This window comes from Aotus nancymaae, unplaced genomic scaffold (assembly GCF_030222135.1).
Source record: "Aotus nancymaae isolate 86718 unplaced genomic scaffold, 86718_ANA_hifiasm-v0.15.2.pri h1tg000002l, whole genome shotgun sequence".
Classification (NCBI taxonomy): Eukaryota; Metazoa; Chordata; class Mammalia; order Primates; family Aotidae; genus Aotus; species Aotus nancymaae.
This window is the reverse complement of record NW_026988413.1, coordinates 27407227-27429345: the sequence shown is the minus strand read 5'-3', so window position 1 is coordinate 27429345 and position 22119 is coordinate 27407227. Positions and strand designations below refer to the sequence as shown.

The 22119-nt window shown below is 37.3% G+C and overlaps 1 protein-coding gene and 1 long non-coding RNA gene across 3 annotated transcripts in view; both read left to right on the top strand.

Annotated features, from left to right (window-relative positions):
• On the top strand, positions 1 to 20165 carry LOC135273851 (uncharacterized). The gene is made up of 2 exons (XR_010341633.1): positions 1 to 15761; positions 17714 to 20165. It is a non-coding gene; the product is annotated as an uncharacterized LOC135273851 (long non-coding RNA).
• The window catches only part of NRF1 (nuclear respiratory factor 1), a 143911-nt gene that overhangs the window by 932 nt on the left and 120860 nt on the right, over positions 1 to 22119 (top strand). The gene's annotated exons all lie outside the window — the stretch shown is intronic.

Sequence of the window (22119 nt, the reverse complement as noted above, 5' to 3'; positions counted from 1 at the left end):
AACCTTTTGCCACTGGAAAGACAGGGGCTCCGGGATGGCCGTGTGCATGGTATTTTCCCACATCCCCAGACCTTTTCGGGTTTGTCATTGTATGTTGTGCATTCCACCTTGCAATGATGTCTGCTGCCTCTCTCACCTGTTGTGTCAGGGCTGCTGGTCCCAAAGTTTCTGTAGTGCATTTGGCTGCTCCCACCAGAACTTGAAGTTGTTTAAAAATCTTAATATTTGGGGGGCTTCCAGTGATATCTGCTCCAACCAGTTGGAGGAGCTGTTGCCTGTTCTCCATTCTTCTCAAGCATTAGATTAGAATATATTAATTGCTTATTTTAGAGCTGGTGTCAGTCGTGCTGAATTCTTTCTGTGGTCAGAGCAAAATTCACATTTTCTTAAGTGTTCAGAGACCGTGTTTTGGGAAACGCATAAGGAAAAAGGTAGTGTGAGTGAGCCTGTCAGTTTGGACGGTGTTGGGCAGAGCTTTTGTCCCGGGACATCATCTGTGCTCGCAGTGATCCTTTTTCCCATTCCATCTCAGCCCAGCCTTTAAAAAAATTCTTTTTCCTTTGGGCTTGACCAGTAAGTTATTGGGAAAGGGGGGCGTTGGAGTCTTGGAGATGCTGTTTGGGTATGTGTGTTTGATTCATTAGTATCCCGACTCCCTCAAATTGTGTTCGACAGTTCTTGATAGGATACCCCTTAAGACAGTGAAAATATGACTAGTTCTCTCGGTGCATCTGAGTGTAATTTCCTTATTTTATAAGTGCGAAAGCAGACATAATTATCACATGCAATATAGAATATTTACTCTTGGATTCTAAATTGTTTGCAGAATTTTTTTTTTTTTCTCTTCATGGGACTTAGACAGTGGCTTTCAACAGGGCCCATGACCAAAACGAAAAACAATTAGACTAAGAAAACTCTTTACTTAATCTTTTGCCTCATCCTTACTTGAAGTCCTTTAATTCCATCACACAATCTCAAACTCAACATAGAGGAGGGATATTGACTTTATGTTTAGTAGTCAGTGGTCATATATTGGAAAATGACTTGCTTAGTAGTCAGTTGTCATATTCTCATGTAGCAAAGAAAATTTCTTATCCCCAAGTCGGGAGTTTTTGTGGAAATAGTTGTTTTTCTTTTCTTTTTTTTCTTTTTGTTTTTTGAGATGGAGTCTCTGTTTCCCAGGCTGGAGTGCAGTGGTTCAGTCTCGGTTCACTGCAGCCTCTGCCTCCTGGGTTCAAGTGATTATCCTGCCTCAGACTCCTGAGTAGCTGGATTACAGGTGTGGGCCACTATGCCTGGCTAATTTTTGTATTTTTAGTAGAGGCAGGTTTCGCCATGTTGGCCAGGCTGGTCTCGAACTTCTGACCTAAGATGATCTGCCAGCCTTGCCCCCCAAAGTGTTGGGATTACAGGCGTGAGCCACTGCACCTGACCCAATAGTTTTCTTATAAAAATATATATGTATGTGTGTGTGTATATATAATATATATACACAATTTTTTTTTTTTTTTTTAAATTAGAGGTGGGGATCTTGGTATGTTGCCTAAGCTGGCCTTGAACTCCTGGGCTCAAGCAGTGCTCCTGCCTCAGCCTCTCTAGTAGCTGAGACTATAGGCAAGTGCCACCATGCTGGCAGTGGCTTTATAACAGGTTTTAAGGAAATGTAGCTCCTGTGTTTATAGAAGGAACTATAGAAGTAGGAGATAATGAGGGCCCTTGTCCAGATACAGAAGGGATTAAAGGAGAAAGGATTTCAGGTTTCCTTCTGAATTCCTGTGTATGTTGTTAGAACCCCAAATTGTAGGTTTTTTGTTTTATTAGACCAAAATTAGGCACTTGTCTAATTTTGTTAAGGAACTGAAGGCCAACTTCCCATGATTTCAATACCTGAATTTACATTGCCTGCACACTGTAGGTCCAACCAAATCTCTGGGTTGTCTTTTAGAAGCATTTTATGTGAAATAACCACAAATGAGTGACTTGTTTTAAGGGAAATTTAAGCTCCTGTGGTCTGGGATTAAATTTTTATGCCTTTTCTTGTATGCAATATGGCATTCAGTAAATGTTGGGGAATAATAACGATGAACAGTAATTACTGAAATTAATTTTTTTCATGAGTATTTTAAAAGGCGTGCTGATTTTTTGGTTTCTGAAGGGACTACGAACTGTCAGTCTTTAGAAACAGTCTGCAGTCCTACCTCAACAGGAAGTTAATGTATACATTCAGCTTCTGTCAGATGTCTTTAGACAAGCCCAGTGCTTCATGCTGAAGCAGGCTTATTCATCCACACAGTGCAACTGTGAAAAATTGGAGGGTGAGGGGAGACTCCGTGGGCTGTTGAATTTCACAAATGTCTACTTTAATGCCGAGAGTTTAGATGCACCCTTCCTAGGCCTGTAATCATCCAGGAAATGGGATAATCTGAATTTAGATGTTTGTGTGTGACTATGTGTGATGCTTATTAACATGTATATATAGCGTATTTGGAAAATCAACCTTAAAATACCAATCTTTGATTTTGTAAAAAACATTTCAGAAAATGTTCTAAAGGACATTTTCTTTCTGTTCTTTCATGTTTTCCTTGATAGCTAAAGCTAGTGTTTTCAGCCTGAGCTTACCCAAATATAATTTTCCATGAATGCTTAGTAAAATGGCAATGAAAAAGAAACCTACTTGTTACGTTTTTTAGAAACATTTTATTTAGACCAAGTCCAGTGTTTTTTGAGTTTCAGGATACATGTTAATTTTTGTGCCCTGTGTATCATATATTTCCTTATTAACTAGAGGGTGGATTACCCACTTTCTTGGGTTTTCAGTTAGTACTTTTATCCATCAGTATTCTACTAAGGTAAACAGACTGGAAGATAAATAGTAAAAGGAGGTGAAACAAATCAATTTCAGGTGTTTCCAGAAGATTAAAACCACATTGAGCTATTGGAAACTTTTAATCCTCGAGCAACAAGAATGCTTTGTTTGAAGTTGTTTTAATGTAATATGGACAAAACTTGGGAAATGGATTTTTGACTGCTCAAGAAAAATAAGTGGATTGCTTGTACCTTAGTGTATATATATATTTCTAAAGTTCATTTCAGAATTAGGCTAATGCATTTTTAACCCGACTTAATGCAGTGTAGTTAGCAAAACATCCGAAAGGCTTCATCATGTTGTTGTCTTTATGCCTAAAATGTTTTAAAATGTGAACATTTATGTGATACCAAGTAAACTTTCTGTGACCCAAAGAAGGGCTAGGAATACAACTTTACAGATATGTTCTAATATATTAGAAAACAATGGCTGGGCATGGTGGTTCATGCTTATAATGCCAGCACTTTGGGAGGCCAAGACAGGAGGATTGCTTGAGACCAGGAATTCAAGACCAGCCTGGGCAACGTAGCGAGACCCTGTCTTTACAGAATATTAAAAAAAAAAAAAAAAAAACTAGCTGGCTTTGGTGGCATATGCTTGTAGTTTGAGCTATCAGGAGGCTGAGGCAGGAGGATCACTTGAGCTAGGAGTTTGAGGTTGCAGTGAGCATAATTATGCTGTTGTGTTCCTGCTTGAGTGACCCTGTCTCAACAAAAACACCTGATTGCTGTTAAGGTAGGCCTACCACATTTGTGATCTCTTGAGACAAATCTGTATTGTATCTCTAAGAGCAGTCAGCAGTCACTTAGAAGATAATCTGACTGTAAGAAATGGTCTGCTGAATCCCAGATCTGGTATTCTGCCTTGCCCAATCACAACATGGTTTGTGTAAAGCTCCAACTGCTACTGAACCATCAGATAATTCTTGAGGAAGCCGTGTCTCGTAAGGAGGTGTGTGTGTGTGTGTGTTTGAGGGAGTGTGGTGGGGAGAAGAGGGGGAAAGAGAAGATGATACTAGGAAAAGAATATAGTTTTATAGGTTGGGATGATCCTTGGAATTTTTTAGGGGAAATATTCTCAAAAGAAGCTATAAGAGCTACTTTTGTATGGCTTATCAGTTTGCTGATTTAGACTATTTCTTGTAATTGGATTGTTTTATATGTAAGCTTAGTATTTCAATTAATTCATGCATGCTGATTTCTGTGGTTAGAAATGTGATAAGTTTGGCTGGTAGCTTAAGCAGACATTTTCTTAAGAACTCTTGAAGTGGTGCCTTTTGGGATCAACTATGCCAAGCCATTTTCTGAATCTTCATGAAGAATGAGCTTTATATGCATATATATTAAGACTGTTTTTAAAAAGCATATATTTTACTGTTGGTAATTGTAAAGTCTCTGCTTTTTAGAACTTTAAGAGTCCGTTTTGTTGCTATGACTGAATGCTAATGTGGTTAGGCTGGCAGCTAAACCTACTAAGAACAAGGGGAAGTGAGGAAATGTCCCTGTGAAACGTTGCTTAAAACTATTTGAGCAGTGGACTAGAAATGGGTAGTTGGGTACTAGGGGACCTGATTCTTGTTTTATGTTCAAAGGAGAGTGAAGCATTCTCTCCATTGAGAAATAACCTCCTTAAGTGTGTTTTCACTTTGGAGTTTTGCCACTCATTCACCAAACAATGATTAAAGATACACTATATTCCGGGCATGTGCTAGGTGCTACAGTAACAAATATTGGGCCTTGTCTGGTAGGGCAGAAAGGTATGGGCTCAACCAGCTATGTTACAACTTCTAGAGAACCAAAATAGTGTAAAGAAAGAGTGGTGTGGGATTGTAGGAGGAGGGAGAAATTCTAGAGAGAGGAGAGTGATACACAGAGAAAGGTGAGCTTAGGGAAGACTTTTCACATAGTGGAGTTTGAGTAGGACTTGAAAGGGTGAGTTTAGCTGCATTAACTGATGGAGAAGAGGGGGGCTGAGAGGAAGGGCATCAGAAATCCGATTTGAAAACTAGCAAGTGGATTTTGCTCTACTTGGAGAATAGTGGACTGATAAGGTTGTGGCCTGATTAGGGAGAGTTTGTGATTCCATGCTTATGAGTGTGGACTTACTCTATAGGCATTTAGGGACTGTAAGAGATTTGAGTAGGACATCTACTCTGGTTTTTAAAAATACGACGTGAAGGTTGGACTAGAGACTTGTGAGACTATTGAATTGTGGTGTTAAAGGACATAAATTCAGGAATCATTCTTACTTCACAGTTGTTAGATTTGGGTTATAATTGAGTAAAGGGGAGTTAAAGATTACAGTTTGGTTATTGGGTGATGATGATGCCTTTAAGATAGGGAATGTGTAGGAAAAACAGGATTTGAGGAGAAAGGTAATAGAGTATGATTCCAGGTATGTTTAGATATCTGGGAATCAAGAAATGTCAAGTAAGTACCTGGATATTTGGGCTGGAGCTCAAGGGGGCGTTGGGATCAATTAGGGGATTTGCATTTATCAGTATAATGCCATATAGAAACTGCAGAAAGCCAGGCATGGTGGCTCACACCTGTAATCCTAACACTTAGGAAGCCAAGGCAGAGGATGACTTGAGGCCAGGGGTTCAATACCAGTCTGGGCAACATAGTGGGACCCTGTCTCTATAAAAATTTGTCAGGTATAATGGTAGCCACCTGTGGTCCTGGCTACTCAGAAGGCTGAGGCTAGAGGATGACTTGAGCCCAGGAGTTTGAGGCTATAGCAAGCTATGATAGGGCCATGCATTCCAGCCTGGCTGTCAGAGTAAGACTCTGTGTATAAGAAAGAAAGAAAAAAAAGAAGCAAATAGTACAGGTTGAGTATCTTTTATCCAAAATGCTTAGGACCAGAAGTGTTTCAGTTTTTTTGTTTTTGTTTTTGTTTTTGTTTTTTTACTTTGTGATGTTGGTATACCCATAATGGGATACCTTGGGGATAGGGCCCAAATCTAAACTAGAAATTCTTTTATGTTTCATATACATCTTACAACCCAAATGCAGTTTTATACAATATTTTAAATAATTTTGTGCATGAAACAAAGTTCTGATTCCATTCTGACTGTAGTATGTCCCTGAGGTCAGGTGTGGAACTTTCCAATTGTGGCATCATGTCAACGCTCAGAAAGTTTCAGATTTTGGAGCATTTCAGATTTAGAATTTTTAGATTAGGAATGCTTAACCATATCAAGAGTGAAGGAAAAAAAAAAACTAAGGGCAAACTTGGAGAGCATCTACGTCTGAGGGTCAAGTAGAAGAATAGAAACCTATGAAGTAAGTTGAGAAAGAGTGGCTAAACAGATAAGATTATAGGATTGAAGACGCTGAAGAGAGGAATGAGTGAATCTTGACAGGGAAGTTAGCAGTGGGAAATATCAGAGTTCATTGGTTTGGAAGGCAACACCGGAGGATTGCTTAAACTCGGCACTTCGAGACCAGCCTGAGTAACAAGATGTCATCTCTTCAAAAAAAAGATAATTCATTGGATAAAAACTGGACTTGGCATTTAAGAGATAAAAAATTTTCTGAATGTGTACGTGTATATTGTTTTTCTAGGAACCATGATAGTTTAGACAGAATAGATTGCCAGAGCATTACTAAATACAGGGGTAGGGTCTACAGAACCTAACTTCGTAGATGACCCATGCTTAGAAATAGGTCCTGTTCCTCACCATCTCTCATGGGAGTTGCAGCTTAAATGCTTTGGGAGATGACCCCCAACAACAAGGCTGCCTAAAAGTCTCCATATATATATATATGTATTTTGGCCTTTTTTACGTTGTCTTACATTCTGAGAATTGGAGATTTCATTTGAGTTGACAGTGTTTTAAAATACAGATTCCTCTTGCAGAGTTTTGAGGTTTCTGATATTAATATGTTAAGTATGAGGGTTTTTAACCTGGGGTTTTATGGTTCTGGGGTTCATGTATTTTTGTTATGTGACCCTGAATCCCTTAAAATTGTATGAAAAGTTATGTATGAGTGCCTGTGTGATTTTTCTGGGGAGAGAGTCCACAGCATTTATGAGGTTTTCAAGGGGGCTATTGACAGAAAAGTCGAGGGCCTTTACTAAATGTTAATGATTAAATCAAGTGTTGGATGTGTTAGTTGGCTGAAATCAGTTATCTCGACAACTGGGATAGATCAAGGGAAAGAAATCTTGAGTAGGTGTCTCAGGTGAAGAACTTTGGAAAGATATGAGGAACTTCTTAGAGATGGGAGTAGGAGCACCAGAAGGAAGGTAGGAGGAATGCCGAAGAAAAGCTTAACCAATTTCAGAATTTTGTCAAGTCTCTGGATTCCTTGTTTTTTTTATACTCTAGGACTCACACTTAGTATATGTTTATTCATGCTCTGTAGTTACAGTAGGCTTTGTGGGGTAGGGGAATCAAATTACTGTTGTTTTAAAGAGAAAGTATTTTAAAGAAAACAAATTGATAGATTGTGCTTCTCGGAAAACAATTTCTCTACCAAGGTGGCTCACCTGTCAAAATTCATTTTTAAGTTAGGTTTTGCTTATGCTTTGGAAAATATTTTAAATGCACAAATATTTCAATCTAGTGATATGGGGCAAGACATTTATTTTTTCCTTGCTTAATTTTTCTGACCATGAAATGAAACTACTATTGTTGGTTTTTGTAGTGTCTTTCTGAAATATGACGATTATGGAATACTTTTGAGATCCAAGATGATTTAATGCTAAGAAATTGCTGGCATTCACATTTCTAACGTCGTGAATAAAATTAAGAAATTGAAGCACATTATGTGTTCACTAGATCTTACATGATTTCCAAAATATTTCATTCTGAAATTTTAGATAACTGGTAATTTTTACTTCCTTCTGCTAATCTTTGGATCTTTGAAATTAGGAGACAATTTTGTTAGCCAGGCCCTAGTTTCTGGGGCAGTGATGTCCAAACTTTTGCTTGCCACCCTCAAAGTAAAATAAATAATGCCACTTGGCATTGATTTGTGATTTTTCTGGGGAGAGGGTCTACAAGTTTGATTCATTTTACCAGTAGTCTTGGTAAATACAAAAACGATATGAATAAATATGTTATATAATCTTAAAGTTGTGTTATGTGATTTGTAATTAGCTTGTGTTTGTGGATGATCTTTACATTTACTAAATCTACAAAGAGGGCCCAGATAGAATGGAGTAATTTGTCTTTTCCTTTGGGAACTTTTTTGGTTCTTTCTTTCATTAAACAATTATGAAATAAAATTTTTGGTAACAGATCTTCCGTGTAAAAATAGCCCACAAATCAAAGAACTAGCCAAGATTTGCTAAGCAAGAACACCATCATACAACTAGTCTCTTGACCCAAAACTAGCTGTAGGTACGAAGTCTAAAGAAGAAGTAACTCTGATCTATTACCAGAATTATGTGGTAATGTGGCTGAGTGCTAAAATTGTTGTCTTTAATTTTCGGCTCTGTATTTTAAAAGTTTTTCTCCATTGAAATGTATTGCTAGTGAAAAATTTAGAAGAAAAACACTCCGCATTAGTGATTATCTTTGATCTATAAGCTTATAGGTGATTTTCATTTTCTTTCTTGTACCTTCCATTGTTTTTCAAGTTATCCTTAATAAAAATGCATTAGCTTGTATAAACAGAAGAAATAAATATAGATAGTACAATTATGGCCCTAATGACTTCACTGTTAGATTTTGGATAGGCAAGTTACTTACCTTTACTGGGCCTTTTTCCCCATTTGAAAAATGAGGAGGACAGAAATGAAATTTAAATTTTCTTCTAAATTAAAATTTCTTCCAAAATTGATTCTAAGTCTGTTACATGTTAATAAATATATTTTCCTCTTAAAAAGCTATGTCATATGCGTTCATTGTAGAAATATAGAAGAAAAGTAAAAATCATAATTCTACAATACAAAGATATTTTAATATGTATGGTTTAGAAATTTTTCTTTTCTTTTTTTTTTTTTTGAGACTGAGTCTTGCTCTGTCGCCCAGCCCTGGAGTGCAGTGGTGTGATCTCAGCTCACTGCCATCTCTACCTCCCAGGTTCAAGCGATTCTCCCACCTCAGCCTCCTGAGTAGCTGGGATTACAGGTGCCTGCCACTATGCCTGACTAATTTTTATATTTTAGTAGAGACAGGGTTTCACCATGTTAGCCAGGCTGGTTTATAACTCCTAACCTTAGGTGATCTGCCTGCCTTGGCCTCCCAAAGTGCTGGGATTACAGGCTTGAGCCACCGAGCCGGGCCAGTTTAGATATTTTTCTAAGCACACATGGATATACACAATACATATTCACACTGTCAGTTTATTTTTACCTTGAAACATTCTTAATGAGACAGTTACAGATCCATTTGTTTTAATGAAACATAACAGATATTTTAAATTTTTCTCTCCTAATATTTGTTGAAGAAATGCTTACCGTTTAATGCTCTGTATGGTTTTGCTGAGGTAAGGGTAACTTGGAGTACAGGTGTAAGGGCTTGCCCATGAAAGCTTGCTTAGTGCAGAAAGAAAGCTAAATCCTGGGTTAACCTCACTTTTGTTCACATATTAACTTGCTTTTTCTCCACTCTGCCATGATACTTCCTGAGCTAAGATTTCTATTTGCAGGATAGTTTCTGAAGTGAAGAACCTGTCTCAAGATAGCATTGGTCTTTTATTTACCCTGGGACCTTCTGAGTTGTTATTCCCATTGTCAGCACATGAAGTATTAATAGCAGCAATAGTATAACGTAGTAGTGTTAAAAAATACCTGTTTGTTTTTAGCATCTGTAGGGAGTTTGAAAGATTTTGTATATATAAAATATATTCAAAATGCTGTGTAATTCAATTAATATACTCAATGAAATATGTGATATATATAATTCTAGTTCTGTGTAAAGAATAACTGGAACTTTCTCAAAGATATCTTTCTTAAAGATTTTATACAGTGGAATCCTGTTTAGAGCTAGTACTATAACCCAATTTTCATGCCTACTCATTTAATTCTGTTTTTAATCCCTTTGGTGGATTTTTTTTTTTTTTAAATACAAAATGGAAAGCAAATCTAGGGTGGTTTCTTAGTTACTGCATCTGGTATCTAAAGTAACATCATTTTCCCTTGAGATACAGTAAAGCCTATAGAGGTGACGACAAAAAAAGTCCAACTTGTTCATTCTCTTCCCTTCTACTTTGAAAAATTAGGATCTTTTCCAAAAGAACTTTTAGAATGTATGCTTGACAATTAGGATTCTTAAATCACTGTCACATCACGGGAGGTGGAGAATCTGAGAATAAAAAGTACAAACTTTTTCTTTCTTAAACTTCTGTATCTGAAAGGTATGAAAGCAAGAGCTAATTCTCACTTGAGAATCTGCCACAGTGATTGCTTACATTCTGAAGAAATCCATTTTGTAGCCAAATGGTATTTTCCGTCTGAGGATACAGAACCTGTGGATGTAGAGGCCCAACTGAAGGGGACATGAACATCTGTGGATTTTAATCTGCCCCCCTGACTCCCCGCAAAGGATGACTAAATCCATTAGGTCTCCTCTCAAACACAGTTTCCTTGGGAACTTTTACCTGGTCTCCCTCTTTTTTTGCATTTTTCCTTCATCATAGGTGGTCATTTACATAATTTTATGTAAGTTTGCATATTGCTTGATGTATGTCTGTCCCACCAGGCTGTAAGCTTCGTGAGAGTAGATACCGTGCTTGTGTTCATTACCAAGCACAGGCCTGACACATAAGCAGTGTTTATTTGAATGATTGCAGAAACCTGGCAAAACTCATTTGTAATATTTTACCTTATGCTTTTGTGGAACTATCTAATATTTTATAATTTTAGGAACTCAGGGTGGGAAGAGATTTTAAATCATCTAAGACAGCTCTGCTTTCCAAAGTTGAAAGTCTTCAGTCTCTCCTTGAACACATTCAATGATAGGAAATGTAACCACCTACCAAAAGTCTGGTTAGTCTTTAAGATATTTTGATGGTTAGAAAATTTTTGTTAAGGCAGTGCTGTGGGGAAAAAAAAAAAATTTCCAACTGAAATTTCTCTTTTTTTTTGAGACAGAGTCTCTGTGTTGCCCAGGAGATTGCTCTCAAACTCCTGTGCTATAGAGATCCTCCTGCCTCAGCCTCCCAAGTGGGATCCCTAAAATTTTGACCTACTGATTTTACTCTGTTCTGTAGGGCTGGCAAAAGCAAGTATAGTTTTCATTTTCCTTATTATCTGAGTTGTCCCTATTTTAGTTTACATATCCCTAGATCCTTCAATCTTGGGAAAGTAATAGGGAATGCTGGAGAGAGAGTTTGTGGACTGTGTTCGTTTCCTGGGGCTGCCATAAAACCACAAACTTAGGGGTTTTAAGAGACAGAAATGTTTTCTCTCACAGTTCTGGAGGCCAGGAGTCTGGAATCACAGTGTCCACAGGGCGGCACTCCCTCAGGAGGCTCTGGGGGAGAATCTGTTCTTTTTCTCTTCCAGCCTTTGGTGGCGTTCCTTGACTTGTGGCTACATCACTCCAGTTTCTGCCTCCATGGTCACATTGTCTCCTCTCCGTGTAATCTCTAGCTGCTTCACTCTTAAAAGGACACTTGTCACTGGATTTAGGACCCACCTAGATAATTCAGGATGATCTCAGAATTCTTAGTTACATCTCTAAAGACCCTTTCTTCAAATGAGGTAATATTCACAGATGCCAATGGTAAGCATATGGACATACCTTTTTGGGAGCCACCATTCAGTCCACTATAGGACTCTGGGCTTAAATTCTGTTAATGCCACTTACTAAGTTTGCAACCTTGAGCATGTTACTTAACCTTTCTGAGTCTGAATCTTCTTAATTTTATTTATTTTTAAATTTATTACTTTTTTAGAAACAGAGACTAGCACTGTCTCCCCAGTTGGAGTGCAGTGGTACAATCATGGCTCACTGTTGCCTTAAACTCCTGGGTTCAGGCAATCTTCCTGTCTTAGCCTCCTGAGTAGCTGGGACTACAGGCATGTGCCACCATGCCAGCTAATGTTTTCATTTTTGTTTTAGAGATAGGGTCTTCCTGTGTTGGCCAGGCTGGTCTCAAACACCTGGCCTCAAGTAATCCTCCCACCTTGGCCTCCCACAGCACTGGGATTACAGGTATGAGCTACCATCCCTGGCTGAATTGCCTTAATTTTAAGACAGGGACAGTAATGCCTTTATTATTGATTTGTGAAGATATAAGGAAAATTCATATGAAATACTTGGCACATGGCAGCTAACTCAGTCAATGTTGCCAGTGTTGACTTCCACTTACCAAACTACTGTGACTATATTGCACTGCTGTTAGGGCCCCTGAGTCTCCTGTGTGGTGTAGAACCCAGCACAAGTTGTAGGGCTGGTCTGATAAATACAGACTACAGTGACTCTGATTTTATTGTGTTCTGGACACCATTTAGCCAACTGTGAGGTAGTCTAAGTTTGAATTAGGTTTATCTGTAGCCACATTATACAATTGGCTCATTAAACCTAGAATTGGTCAAAACCTCTAAATCTTTTTCATTGGTGATTGAACCTGTATTGGATAGTTAAGTGTTTAGATCCAAGGGCACCCTCTAACATATTACATTGTGTGTTACAAGTGTTACGTTAGTCATACTGCCTAGTGCATAGTAGGAGCTGAATGAATGCTGAATTTAACGTTGCTGGGTGACTTAAAGGAGCATTTAAACTTACCTGCTTTGGTGCTATTCAGATTTCTTAAATGCCGTGATGAATGCAAAAAGGGAAAGAAGTAGCAACTACACCAATTATATTGGGCAGATGGATGCATCTTGATTCTCCTTCTATAATCAGGAAATCAGGTACTGCTTCAGGTAATCAATGGCTGATCACCTTCAGGTGATGGACACCTTGCTTTAGATGCTTCTGTCAAGTGTGAGATGTTTATCCATTGCTAAAGTAACAAATGTACATCTAATGATTTTCATATCTACTAGCATTTTTGGAATTTGCATTTGAGATAAAAGAGTAGAGAAGTAGGCAAAATGGTATTTTTAAAATATTCAAAGCTAACTAGGTTAGCATTGAATTGAGTAAGTACTATGTGCACATGGTTAAAAGGAATACAGTAAAAAGTGGGTTTCCCAGTTTCCTTTCTGGAAACCACCACGACTACCAGTGTCTTGCATATTCTTCCAGGTAGGCTAAGCAGAAATTGTGTTTGTGTCCTTCCCTTTTTAAAAACACAAATGATAGCATATATGCCTGTGGTTCTTCAGAAAGTGCTTTTATTAATTAATTAAATAATTAATTTTTTGAGGCAGGATCTCCCTGTTGCCCAGGCTGGAGTGCAGTGGCACAGTCTCAGTTCACTGCAGCCTCAGCCTCCCCTGTTCAATCCTCCCCCCTTAGTCTACCTGGTAGCTGGGACTACAGGTGCATATCGTCATGCTTGGCCAATTTTTTTTTTTTTTGGTAGATACAAGGTCTTACCATCTTGTCCAGGCTGGTCTTAAACTCCTGAGGGCAAGCAATCCTCCAAATTGTTGGGATTACAGGCATGAGCCCCTGTGCCCAGCAAAAGTGCTTTTTAAAATAAGAATAATGTTTTGTATCCTGATCCTCAAGACCATTGTAGGGCTCCCAAGTTTTTTGTCCTGTTAATAGATAGGGCACCAAATTCCATAGCTTTCCATTACTAATTTGATTGTATGGGGTGTATTTTCAAGGGAATTGACTGTTATATAGTCTTTTGTGAAAGAATTGTCTTTATAGGCTGACTCAGTTTCTACCAGGGAAATAAAACTAATTTTAATTCAGGTCACTTATTTAGAAAGCAAGTAAAGAAAAACCCATCAATTGAAATTAGTTTAACACATTATCTTGGTATTGCTTGTACACTTTTCATGCTTGCTAAATGAATTACTCATTTTTATTATATTGACAGCAGAGCTAAATAAATTATTTCAAGAGCCTGGTAAGTAGCATAGGTCTAGTTTAGGAAGAGCTGGAATGCCCAGGAATAGTAGGGCTCTGGTAAACATCACATTCTTCCTTGGATTATTATTTGTGTTTTTTTTCTCTCTTATACTCTAAGCCAGTGGTTCTTGATCTTTGGTCTCATGACCCTTTTACTCTCATTAAAATTATTGAGGACTCCAAATATAATAGCTTTTATTTATGCATGTTATAACTTTTGATACTATATTAGAAATTAAAACAGAAAATTTAAAAATATTTCTTAATTTAAAAAATAACCCTGTACATGTTAAAAAGTTAATATTTTAATTGTTAATATTTAATGAAAAATAACTTTTAAAACAAAAAACAATTTAGTGAGAAACATGATATTTTACAGTTTTTGCAAATCTCTTGAATGCCTGGCTTGAGAGAAGACAGCTGAAGTCTCATCTGCTTTTGTACTCAATCTGCTGTAGTATGTTGCTTTGGTTAAAGTATAAAAAGAAGATCTGGTCTCATACCAAATATGTGGTTGAAAGAGTATTTTAAGAGCCTTTTCAGATATTCTTTGGTATATTAAAACTCAGCAGTGGCAGTTTCTTAAAGATGAGTTGCAATGTGAAATCTGAAATTATAACTGTCCTCTTACATTAAAGCCTATTGGTTTGTCATGCTCTATGAATGGATCTTTTAACCCATCTGTAATTTTGTAACATCATCTATTGGTGATTTGGAAAATACTAATTCATCAAGTTTATGGAGATCTTCCAAATATTGACACAAAAGTCACATTCTTTATCATCACCACTAATCTCATCAGAAAAGGCTTTTAAGTAATGGAAAACTTTCAGGCTCACTGTAGCAGATACAAGTTTTCCAAAATTCTAATTATCACTTCAAATATCAAATTTCATCATTGGCAACAAATATTGTCAGTTATTTCCATTAAAGTAACAGGCCCACTTTTATATTTTGAGAAAATGTCTGTCAAATACCAAGGTCTGAAGGTCTGAAGAACAATATAGTTTGTCAGCCACTCTTTTAAGTAAAAATGGTATTCCTGCTGAAAAAAGCAGCTAATTCAGCTTGCAACATAAAACAAGGCACACAGGCTTTTTTTTTTTTTTTTTTTGAGACGGAGTCTCGCTTTTGTCACCCAGGCTGCAATGCAGTGATGTAATCACAGCTCATTGCAACCTCTACCTCCTGGATTCAAGTGATTCTCTTGCCTCAGCCTCCTGAGTAGCTGGGATTACAGGCACCCGCCACCATGCCCAGCTGATTTTTGTATTTCTAGTAGAGATGAGGTTTCATCATGTTGGCCAGGCTGGTCTCGAACTCCTAACCTCAGGTGATCTGCCTGCCTCAGCCTCCCAAAGTGCTAGAATTACAGGGGTGAGCCACCGCACCCAGCCCACACACACGCTTTTTGAAACAGCCATTACACTTCTGAATGCAACAGGAGTGCTTTATGCATACTTTCCATTTGTTACACAGAATAGTAAAAAGACATGAACTTTGGGGAGAACAGTCAATAAAATTAATATTCACTCTCATCAAGCACATTCTTAAATAAAATGGACATTTTTTCTCCTTTTTACCATGAGCACATGAAAGCAAAGGATATAATGGCTATAGTGTAGTTTGTGATGTTACCTCAAATTGTGCTGTCAGTAGGTTTACCCCACCATTGCTTTTGCACCATAAGTGTAAATATAAATGCATTGAAAAAAGGCAAATAGCATTTTAGTTATTATGAAAATAATTTTGACCTCATTGATCACTTGAAGAGTCTCAAGGACCCCCAGAGTCCCATGGGTTACTTTGAGAACTACTGTTAAGCTATTTGAGGGTCAAACTAATCATCCTAATATCCCCTTTCAGTTCCTGGTCCAGAACTTTACACAGAAAAGGTGCTCAAAGGATATTTGTTTAATGAATGTGTGGTATGCTGACATTTAAACAGGCCAAAACTTGGTGAGTAAAATTAATGTAGGCAGTCTCCCATCCATCGAGGCGGTCTTGATCAGGCAGCTTTTCCATAGACATTTGTGAGACTAGAATGACAAATGAAATGTATATGATATACACTTGGTAAATGCAAATGGTGAAATAAAAGAACAAACTGTAAGGTGATGGTACTTACATAGCTAACAGTCTGAGCCTTGCCTGGCTCCTAATAATAAGTCCTCTATTTTTTGTGTCTTTAAATTTGTAATGGTCTCTTAGAGGATCCTCAACTAGGATGGATCTGATCTGAAAAGCAAACATCCAATTTAAATTTCAATAGGTCTCTGCTTGTGCTTGATCTAGTAATGTCTTTTCAAAAGGGATTATAGAAGGTGACTGTTAAATCATTTTGATTTCCCATAGTGAGTTAAGAAATACATTTTGTTCCTCTTCTGCTTTCTAAATAATATGTTGGGCTTCTTTCTGTTTTGTTGTTGTGAGACGTCCGAGGAAACCTTTGTTTTCTATAAATCTTTATATTCTTTGGTTTTGAAGAGGCGGTTTTCTGAATAATAAAGAGTCTGACTACACTGGGTAAATTGTCAGATTATTTTGTCCTCAGAGAAATTAAAGTGTAAAATTGGGTGAGAGCATTGCTTTAAAACAGAGTATTTTTATTCTTTTAAAGAAGGTAGATTAATGAAAAGATTGATCAGTTCAAATACTTGGAATATTTAAACCAGTTTTATATTAACCTAAAGAATTATTTTGTAGACATTTTGAACTTTGACCTCCTTTTTGTCCTAAATTGATTTTAAATCAGTAGCAAATGCTGAGGACCAATAAATGAAACACTCATATGTTGTTTTGAGCAAAATTTTTTATATTATGAAAATATTACAACTTTGAAGTTGATACTTAAAATACTTGAGCCGAAGTTTCTGCCTTTATGTGGGACATTTTCATGAGCTTTCTCCTATCAGTTTGCTTACTTGCTTTTCATAAAGTTGAGTGAGACTGTAACAAGAAACCCAGGGACATCTTAACATCCTTGAATATTTTTGAATCTCAGGAACTTGATTAAAAAAATTTTTTTTTTGTTGTTGTTGTTTGTTTTTGAGACAGGGTCTTATTCTGTTGCCCTGACATGATCACTGCTCACTGCAGCCTTGATCTCCCAGACTCAAGCAGTCCTCCCACCTGAGCCTCCTGAATAACTGGGATCACAAGTGTACACTACCATGCCTGTCTTCTTTTTAATTTTTTTTGTAGAGATGTGGTCTCCCTATGTTGCCCAGGCTGGTCTTGAATGCCTGGGCTCAAGCCATCCTCTCACCTCAGCCTCCCAAGTAGCTGAGACTATAGGCATGCGCCAGCATGCCTGACTAATTTTTAAATTTTTTTCTAGAGATGAGGTCTCACTGTGTTGCCCAGGCTGGTCTTAAACTCCTAGCTCAAGCAGTTCTCCCACCTTGGCCTCCTAAAGTGTTGGGATTACAGGTGTGAGCAATGGAGCCTGGCCAGGAATTTGATTTTTAGGGAGAAGCCTATTCATAGTTTCCTTAGATTTCCTCTGCCTGGTTGTGCCACAGCATACCATATAATGATAAAATAAAACCATCTGATAACCAGGAATGGTTAGAAATTATTTGAAATCACCGATTTGGAAAATACCAGTCAGAAATTAATGCTGTTTTTATGATATTCTTAGAATGTTTAAAACTGACCAAAGTAAAAAATATTCTTTCAGAGTTATAAGTGTGTTTAAAAAAAAAAGGCATATTCAAAATAATGTATGTATTTAAGTTTACTGGACAGATTTAATTTTGAGTTCTGTGTATAAGGCATAGACTGGTATGTTTGCTACAGATATTTTGTGGAACACAGATTTCAGATTGCTGTTTGCTTATACATATACATGACTGCTGACCTTCAGAACTGCTTTACATTTCTCAAAAAAATTTCTCATTATATGCCAGGCTCAGTGGCTTGCGTCTGTAATCTCAGCTATTCGAGAGGCTAAGGCAAGAGGACTGCTTGAGCCCAGGAGTTCGAGACCAGCCTGACCAACATGGAGAAACCCCGTCTCTACTAAAAATACAAAATTAGCCAGGTGTGGTTACACATGCCTGTAATCCCAGATACTTGGGGATTTTTTTACGCTGAGGCAGGAAAATCGCTTGAACCCAGGAGGCTGAGGTTGCAGTGAGCCAAGATCCTGTCATTGCACTCCAGCCTGGGCAACAAGAGCAGAACTCTGTCTCAAAAGAGAGAAAATAAAAAGATAAATTTATCTCTGATTTACTCAGTACTATAACCCCATTTAAGTAGTTTGAAGAGATTAGAGTTAAGTCTTACTAGTTTTGGTATGACTCCATTAGTTGCCACTTTAAACAATTTTTGAAATACTTTAGGCATAAAAAATGATATAGAACGATATGATAAATTCCACACACCTACTACCTAAAGTAATAAAAATCACAGTTATTGTTGAAGCTTGTTGGGCACCTCTTCCCCATCCTAATCCCCTCCCTTCCCAGCTGTGACCATTATTCTCAATTTGGTATTTATCATTCTTCCCCTGCATTTTTACAAACTTTCTGTATATTTGTATGTATCCACTGAAAAAAAGTAACAATGTTTGGATTGCAGGGAAAACTAAAAAGTATAATGTTGTTTTATATGTTTTTAAACTTTGTATAAGAGGTTAAACTTAATTGGTTCATGTAGTTATAGTTTACTCATTTTAAATGCTGTAGATATTTGGTATAATGGAGTGTGAAAGTAATATATGTTTTTTGTAGAGAATTTTAAAAATAAAGGGAAGTATGAAGATGATAAAAATCTGTAGCCCAGCTATCTGATACCACAGTCAGTATTTTGTTTTTTTCCTTTGTGTCTTCTCTTCCCACTTAAATGTATGTATTTTTTGGTACCCTTCCATATAGAAGGGACCTGGTTTTAAGGATTACATAAAATTGCAAAACAGCTACATAAAGCCTGTAATCCCATTTTAATTGATTCTTAGTTGAAAAGGGAAAGAAAATGAATGAGCATTATATATCAGACATACCTGCTAAATTTACTACCTATACCAGATATTGATAGTCTATTTCTTAGTATGCAAACACTGTAGAAGTGGCATCTGGAAAGAGGTTGTATTGCTGAACATGCTTTTAAATTTATATGAGATGTTTCTAGTAAACCAATTTTCCAGATAGGTGATGCTTATCTCTTTAAACATTAAGTACTGTTTTGGTTTTAATGATTTTTTATGGGAAACAGGAAAAGCAAAAGAAGCCTACAGGTATTTCTGTGTTCATTAAGCCAGAATACTGTGGTGTGTTTATAATTTTATCTTTTCTTGGCAATTCGATGTCATTGTGGAAAGCACTGATTTACTGAACTGCATTGTGACTCCTGCTGTTCTAAATGCCTTTGAACTCTTGTGCACTTTTTAGTTAGACCTTTATTAACATACTATGCCACTACAGGGAGGCAGCTGGAAAAGCATGATACACAATTTAAGACAAGTGCCACCAAAGGCTTGTGTTGGCAAATGAGCTCCACCAAACCATTGTTTAAAGTGAAGAAGCAGCGGTCTGAGGCATTTCTCTCACCAGTGGTGGTAGGGGGAGGCCTCCACCAGCATCAGGGAATCTTCACTGGATGCAGCTGACCCACCCTCCTGACTTCTCAGTCTTTTCCTACCACTGTTCATCCTTTATTTACGTTCAGATGTGTTCAGCACTAGGTAACCATACTTATTAACTGTAAGTGATATGTGTGTATGTATATATATAAACTGTAAGAATATTTATAAACTGTAATATATGCATAACAAATTTGTAAAATATAAACTATAAATCTGTGAAAGTATTCAGTATTGTATAATGGCAGGCTGTGGTGATTTAGATTGGAGGAGCTCCTGACCATGCCTGAAAATCCTTGTACCCCACTTTGACCATGATTTCTTAAGGGAATATTGTTTTGTTACATCTGTATTTAAAAATATTTACACTTTATTTTTTACAGCAGTTTTAACTTTATAGAAAAATTAAGTGGAGAATATGGAGAGTTACCATATCGTCTCCTACCCGTTTCTTTTATTAACACCTTGCTGTAGTGTGGCAGATTTGTTACAGTTGATGAACCAATATTAACAGAATTCCATAGTTTACATTCAAGTTCATTCTTTGTGTTTGCAGTCTGTGAGTTTTAACAAATATGTAATCATACAGAATGATTTCACTACTCCAAAAGTATCCTGGTGCTCCCATCTTCCCTTTCTCTGACCTCTGACAACCATTTTTTTACTGTCTCCGTAGTTTTGCCTTTTCCAGAATGTCATATGGTTGGACTCATACAAATGTAGCCTTTTCAGATTGTCTTCTGTCACTTAGCAATATGTATTAAAGATTCCTCCATGTCTTTTCATGGCTTGATAGCTCATTTCTTTTTAATGTTGAATAATATTTCACTGTATAGATATACCACAAGGTGTTTATCATTCACACACTGAGTGACATCTTAGTTGTGTTCAAGTTTTAGCAATTATGAATAAAGCTACTGTGAATATTTATTTGTGTGCTGGTTTTTGTGTGGACTTAAGTTTCAGCATATTTGGGTAAATATCAAGGAGTGCAATTGTTGGATCCTATGGTAAGAGTATGTTTAGCTTTGTAGGAAATTGCCAAACAGGCTTCCAAAATGGCTGACATATGTATTTTTAGGTTGCTCATGTGTTTTTCAAAAACACATTACTCAGGTATATTAATGGAATGCTTGCCTTTTGATAAGATTACAAGCAATTAAGGTCTGTGGCACTGGTTGTCCCTACATAAATAATACCAGCTGATTGTACTTTGTTTGTTCTTGTTTGCTTTCTCTTTTGTTTTTTTCTTCTTCCATATGTTTTTACTCTCTTTATTTTGCTTTACCACTTCTGCTTTGTCATGAGAAATCAGAGAACTACATTTGTGTACAAATTTAAAAGGCAAAGTAAAACAAGTCCAAGTTCTTTCTCAAGGTCTCTAGGCTGTTAGGGATGGCTAAGATTATAGCATTAAGTAAGGTATTGTTGGAGCATTAATTTCACCATATAGATTATAATCTTCAGAGATGGGAAAAGGGAAACAATACATTAATAAAACTTGCTTTCCTTTGTAATTTCTTAATTATAGGGCAACTGTATAAAATGTTTTAAGACTATGATAGAGTTTTGGTTACATTTCTCTGAGAGACCTCTCTTCAGCTTCTGCTGTTACAGTTTTTTTTTTTTTTTCAAGAAGCACACCCCACCTTTGGGAGGGTTAGAGATCTTGAAAGAGGACCGAGCCTTCGCTTAGGCTAGCTTCACCCCATTTTGTGTAATTCTGTTTGTATGTACATTTGTACATACCCCCAACTGCATCAGAATATCAATAGATTCTACTCTTCCAGGTGAAAGGCAAGGACTGTACCCAGTCTTATCTGGGGTATGTATCCAAATGACCTGAGACAGTCTTCCTAATATATACTTTTGGACCCGAGGGTTCAGACTCTCCTCGGGTGGAATCTTTTTTTTGTTACCTTTCTTTCTGTCTGCTGATTTGAGTGGGGATGCATGAAGGCCCACGTCTCCAGTGCCCCCAAGTGGTTGTCTAGGATTTGCATGAAGACTTCTAGTGATGGGAGAACACACACTGCTTCCAGCCACTCTGTCTATACACCCCTGTTAGAAAAATGATCTGTTGACCAGAATTCTGCCATAATTTCTTACCTAATTTTTTTTTTTTTAGTAGGGTCACAGACTAAGTCTAATTCCTCTTCCTCATAATGGTCTTCTAATATTTTATGAGATTTCTAAAGTCCTTCTTTAGATTGAAACACCTCTTATTTTTTTAACTGTTCGTTAATTAAGCATTTTCATAGTCCCAGTGAAATATAACAGGGTTTTTCTCGCATCTTGAGAAAGTGGAGTGCCCATGACTACATACAGAAGTGGTCATTGTTCACATTGTGCATATGTTGCTTTTTTTCCATACTAAGTTTATTGTGAACCAATATTTCTAGATCTTTTTACTTTTTCTGTAGTGATGACACAAGTCTCCATCATCTCATTTTTCTTCAACTGGTTTTTACCTTCTTTTTTTGAAACAGAGTCTCACTCTATTGCCCAAGCTGGAGTGCCGTGGTGTGATCTCTGCTCACTGCAACCTCCTCCTCCTCCCAGGTTCAAGCGATTCTCCTGTCTCAGCCTTTCAAGTAGCTGGGATTACAAGTGTGGGCCACCACACCTGGCTAATTTTTGTATTTTTAGTAGAGATGGGGTTTCACCATGTTTGAATCATGGTCTCAGACTCCTGAACTCAGATGATCCGCCTCCCCTGGCCTCCCAAAGTGC